The sequence below is a fragment of the Manihot esculenta genome, chromosome 4 (assembly GCF_001659605.2).
Source record: "Manihot esculenta cultivar AM560-2 chromosome 4, M.esculenta_v8, whole genome shotgun sequence".
Taxonomy (NCBI): Eukaryota; Viridiplantae; Streptophyta; class Magnoliopsida; order Malpighiales; family Euphorbiaceae; genus Manihot; species Manihot esculenta.
In genome coordinates this window covers 3,916,958-3,922,957 of record NC_035164.2, presented here as the reverse complement: position 1 = coordinate 3,922,957, position 6,000 = coordinate 3,916,958, and positions in this window count along the sequence as shown.

The window sequence follows — 6,000 nt, the reverse complement described above, 5'->3', positions numbered from 1 at the left end:
ACGTCCCCCTTCAAATTCCACAAAATCAGAATAGGGAATTGCAGGTAATTGATCCTCTCTGTTCCACATTAACAACCGTGTCCCTCATCGTCATCACCATCCATCAATTTTCTCGATGATTGGATTGTTGAGCCGCGTCCCGGTCAGTCTGATGGCCGTTTTGCTTTACATAATGCAGTGTTGCTTTTGGCTGTTCTATTTACTTGATTAATGAAGGCATTGGTGTTGTGATCGATTTGAGAATATTTCAAGATGTTTGTTCATGATTTTGTCTAAATGCTGCTGACAAGCTGTTTAGGAAGATAGTTATGTAGATAGTTTCGTTTCTGATTCCAGTCTAAAATCTACTTAGAAGCGGTCACTAAATTGGTTTTGGTTCAGTTAAAATCTATTTTTATTCCGATTCGATATAATTTTCTCTTGTTTAGTTTTAATATGGTTTTATTCGATTTTTAAATTATATTTAAACCATTGACCAAGAATATATAATCTTTATGTGTAAAGTGTTTATGTATGTTTGCTGCATGTGTGTGAATTAGTAATATAAGTGTATTATTCAATGTACATTTTAGTTACTATTTAATTATATAATTTTAATTATAAAATACTTATTTAATGTATGATTAAATTTTTTAATTATCTCAAAATTTTTATCTATTTTTATTTTTTATACTATAATATAACATATAAATTCACTATTATAATCGTATTTAATTTTATATTATTTTTAAAAAATTTATCTAAATATTTTTTAGTATTTATTAAAATTTAATATTTTAAAAGAGATATAATTAAAAAATTAATAAATAAATTATTTTATTTAATATTTGTGAAAAAATAAAGTGAATAAAAATTATCCAAATATTTAATTAAGAATAATAAAATTATATTAAAAGAAAGATAGGTGAATAAAAGATAATAATAATTTATAAATTATTTATAATTATAATATACATAATAGTTCGACTCTAATAAAGTATGAGTTTGATATCTTTCTGCTTTGATTTTTAGTGAATAACTAGAATCAAATTAAAATAAGAAAATAATTTAATAAGAGTAAATTATATTTTAATCTACTATAATTAATAAATTAGTTTTTATATTTTCAAATTTAAATATTTAAATTTCTCTGTTTTTATACCGTTCAAATGCACGTCATCTATCCATTTCTCTTTAGTTCAAAAATAAATATAAAATATATATTTTTTTTACATAATACCCTTATTATACACGGTAACATATTTAAAGCTAAGAAAACTTTTCCATTTGAAAGCACAACTTCTTCTTCTATTCTCATTCTCTTTTTAAAGGATAGTTACATGTAAAAGCTCTATTTCAAATGATTATAGAGCATTTTATAATGCGAAAAAAGTTAAGAAAAATTAAAAAATTATTTTAAAAAATTTTAAGAGCAATAAATGTGTATTAATAAATTTAAAAACTTTATTTTTTATTTGTATATTTTTATTATTTATAATAATAACAAAAATATTTTAGTTATATAAAAAGTTTAAATAATTGAAAGTGTTAATCTTTTAGTCGTTGTTGTGATTGTGAAAAATAAGAGAAATTAAAAATAGCAGAAAATTTGAAAAAATTACAGATTTTATTTGCAGGAATTGATGTGTTTTAATATATAAAATGTGAAAGATTTAAGTGTTTATAATTAGTTAAACTTTATACTCAGAAAATTGAGAAATTGCAGCAAATCAGAAAATTCCAAATTATTTTAAATAGAAACTCATTTGTTAGTGTATAAAAAATGAAAGAGTTAATTATTATATGATTAGTTTAATTTTATATTAAGAAAATTGAAAATAACAAAAAATTTAAGAAAAATATAATTTTTAACGTATAAAGATAGAACAACTTAAATGTTTAAAATTACTTGAATTTTGAAACAAATGAAATTAAAAATTGCAGTAAATATGAGAAAGGAAGATAGGAGATTTGAATTTTTTAATGTAAAATTTATTTTATATGTGTTGTATGATGTAATATTTTAGATGTGTCGTATGGTGCAATAAGGGTATTGCGAGAAGAAAAAATAATTTTTAGATATTTGACCAGTTATTTACTCGTGAACTAACAAAGAAATTGATAGAGATGAATAGAGAGACCGGATATTTAGACGGAATGAAAATTGAGAAATTTAAGTGTTTGATTTTAAAAATAAAAAATTAAACTATTAATTATAATATATCTATTAATCTACTTAAAGTATAATTTATTCATTTAATTAATATGGTTCTTAACAGTATAGATCGGAACTCCTATAACCATGCAGACTAAAAAAATGTTAAATTTAATTTTAAATTAATATCTAATGTACTTTAATTAACATACTAATTGTCTGATATGCTAATAATGTCTGGTAACCAATTATATTTGAATTTTATGTTATCAGCACGTGAGATACTCCTACATGAAAATTTGGTTAATTTCTAATATGCAGTATTACCATGAGCCTTTCCTTTCATCTGTACAGAAATATCTAACTGAAGAGAAAAGTGTTGCATCAAAGAGGATGAAACCTGGCAATGGAAGAAATGTGAGTTTTACAATAGTTTATTTCATTATCATGGCATAATTATGACCATTTACTATGGGATTTTGATGTTAGGACAATGTCTTTTAAGGATTTGTTTTTTGTTTGCTGTTGGGTCCTGAAGCCTTAAAAAAAATAAATAAAACATTTTAAAAAAAGAAGGGTAAAGCAGTTTTTGATGCTGCAGATGCAAATTGTTCCCTGCATGTTCAAGAGCAACTCACCTTTTACTCGGCCAGATGGTTGGGTTGTTTAAAAAAAGCGACAACATAAATGTAGCATCACATTGAGCCAGGGACTGGAAAGCGGTTCCTTTCCCCTGGTATCTGTGGAAAGACATCTTATGGAACAGAATCAATATGAAGCCACTCCAAAAGCATGAAATCAAGGAGATAGATTATACTTTACAGATGGGAGAGAATGTGCTGAAGCCATTCAAACTAGGAGATCATAGTGTGAGTAGCATAACTAAACTTCTCTGTTTCTTTAGTCTATAGTTCTTTGGCATTGGTTCTGGTTCTTCCTAATGTTCCTGGAAAATTGTGGCAAAACAAAGCAGATGATGTCATTCTGCGGATAATTGATTTTTCTCTTTGTGGCCAATGTTCCTGATATATCAGCTGCAGCCTTCAAAATGCTCCCATTCTGTAAAGAAAGATGATTGTGGCGATGAAGTTGTATCTTTGCAGTCCATCTGCCAAAGTAAAATGGGTTCCTAGTCCAGGTTGAAGCACATGGAGCCCTTTCATTGAGATGCTCTGGTCGAATATTTTTTAAAAACGAAAATGGTCCGACACATTCCTGTGGATCCTCAACAACTGATATTAATGCAAAAGCTCGGTTAGGGATGATAATGAATCGGATATTTTTGAGTATATAATCTGATTAAATTTTAATAGAATAGATTTGAGTAGGTATAATTGAGTTTAAATTTAAAAAATAATATTTGCGGGTTTGAATCGGGTTCAGATTTTATGTATAGAATATTCATTGTCCGAATCATTTTATATAAATAATTAATTTAATATAAAAATATATTTTATAATAATATTTATAAATTTTTTTTATATATTTTTATTTAAAAATTAAAATTTAAATATTTTTTAAAAATATTAAATTTTTAAATAAAAATTATTAATGAAAAATATGTTTTTATATAAATCATTAACTAAAATATATAAGACTAAACGGGTTTGAATTTTATTCGAATAGTAATAATTGAATTTGAATAATTTAAATTAATTTTTAATTGAGTTTAAAATAAATTTAAATACGGCTAATTTAAATTAAATTTAAATTTAAATAATTTAATTTTCATAAATATTCTATCCGTTTACGATTTCTACTGACGCTTTAGATTTTATGAAATTACACCATGGTGGATCCCTTTATTATTTATATCACTGAAATGATAAGATGACTACATCATATTTAAATAATACTTCAAGTAAATAATATTATAACAAATTTATTAAGTGTTTTTAAATGATTTATGGAAATTAATTTATATTTCCACCGAAGAGTGTCTATGGAAATTAAAATTAAATTAAATTTATTAAGTGTTTTTAAATGATTTAACCTTCAAAAACTAATTTATATTTAAAAAATATTTTCTATAAAATATTTATTTTATCGTTAATTTTAAATTTAAAAATAAAATATATTAATAAATTTATATATAAAAATTTATTTTGAAAAGTGAAAGAGTATTTGATTTAACGGTTAGAATACAATTAATAAATAATAATTGATAATGATATATATATGCATAATATTTAAAAATGCAATTGTAAATAAATTATAAATTATTTTTTAATGTATTCATGTATTTTTATTATATAAAAATAAATAAATATTATAATTATTTTTATAATATTTATATTTATTTTATAAGTATAAATAATTTATTAATATATATTAAAATTTATTTATTATAAAAAGTTTATATTTAATAAATATTAAAACGATAATATGATTCAAATAAAAAATAAAATTAATTGATGAGAAAAAAATTTTAAAATAAAAACTAATTGAATCTATCAGCTGTGTTTTCAATTAAGTTAATTTTGTAAAAATAGTTTTTTTTTTAATAGAAAAATATTTTTTTAATTAATTTTTTAAAATTTTTAAAAATATTAATACTATTTTTTTATTGACTTTATTATTTAAATTTTTTTAATCAAAAAAAAATTTGCATTGAAATAAAGAATCTGAAACTAAATACAAGATCAAAATTAAAAAGCCCATAACTCCAAAGCCCAAGGCCTAACCTAGTATTGTAGAAAGCCCAAACTCAAAGACTCCAGTAAAGGGAGGATCGGATGTTAAAACTACTTATTATCAAAATAATCTTTTTTTTTCAAAAAAAAAAATAAAATTTGTATTGTTTTTAAAAATTGTATTGTTTAAAAAAAATTTTGTATTGTTTTTAAAAATTTGTATCAAAATAATCTTTTCATGATACCTTCTAATTTTTATTTTTTAATTGTGTTTTTATTATCTTAGCAAATTTGTGAATTATTTTTTATTGTATTTCATAATTAGTATGTCATTAATTGGATAAATTTTATTTTAATAGTTAGATCAATACGAGACTATTAAATGGTTTGAGTAGTTAATCAATGAATAAGAAATATTGAATTCGATTAGATTATAGTTGCAAATCCAAATAATAAGCTTTATGATGAATTAAGATGATTTGGATCTAAATTTAATCCAAACCAACCATTGAACAACCCTAAGAGATAACCATCCCAATATAGAAATTTGGTATGAGCTATATATGTTATATTTATAACCCATAACGTTAATGAGATACTATTTCCTAAATTGGATACAATTCCTAATCAGTGTAGGACTAAAGTGTCCAATACTATATGAGTATGATAGAAGAAGTATTTGGTTTTGTTCACTAGAGAGAGTATCTCTTGCATATTCTGGAGAGGGCTCTTACCTATCGTGATATATTATAATTATAGTAAATATATTGAGTTTTTCTAAGATTGAAAGGTAATAATGAAAAGAAAAAGGGCTCTATACTGTTGAAGACATCTTTATAGTATAATATAGTTATAGTAAATATATTGAGTTATTCTTGAGAGATAATAATCAATGGAGAAGGGTTTTTATACTGTTGAAGATAAATGTGTAGTATGTTATAGTTATAGTAAATATATTGAATTATTCTTGAGACCGAATACAAGAGATAATAATCAATAGAGAAAAACTCTATATAATGTGAGATTGATAGGATGTAATGGGTTGATGAGTAGATGACTTGAGGTTATAATTTATGATTATATTGATATAGGGTGAACCAAGTTAATAATATTCTTTTATTATTTATGAATGACTATGGCAACAGGATAAATTATTTGAAAATTTTCATCTAATATCATAAAAGAATGAGAAAATTACTTTACAGTGTTCAAGATTTAACGTAATTAACACTT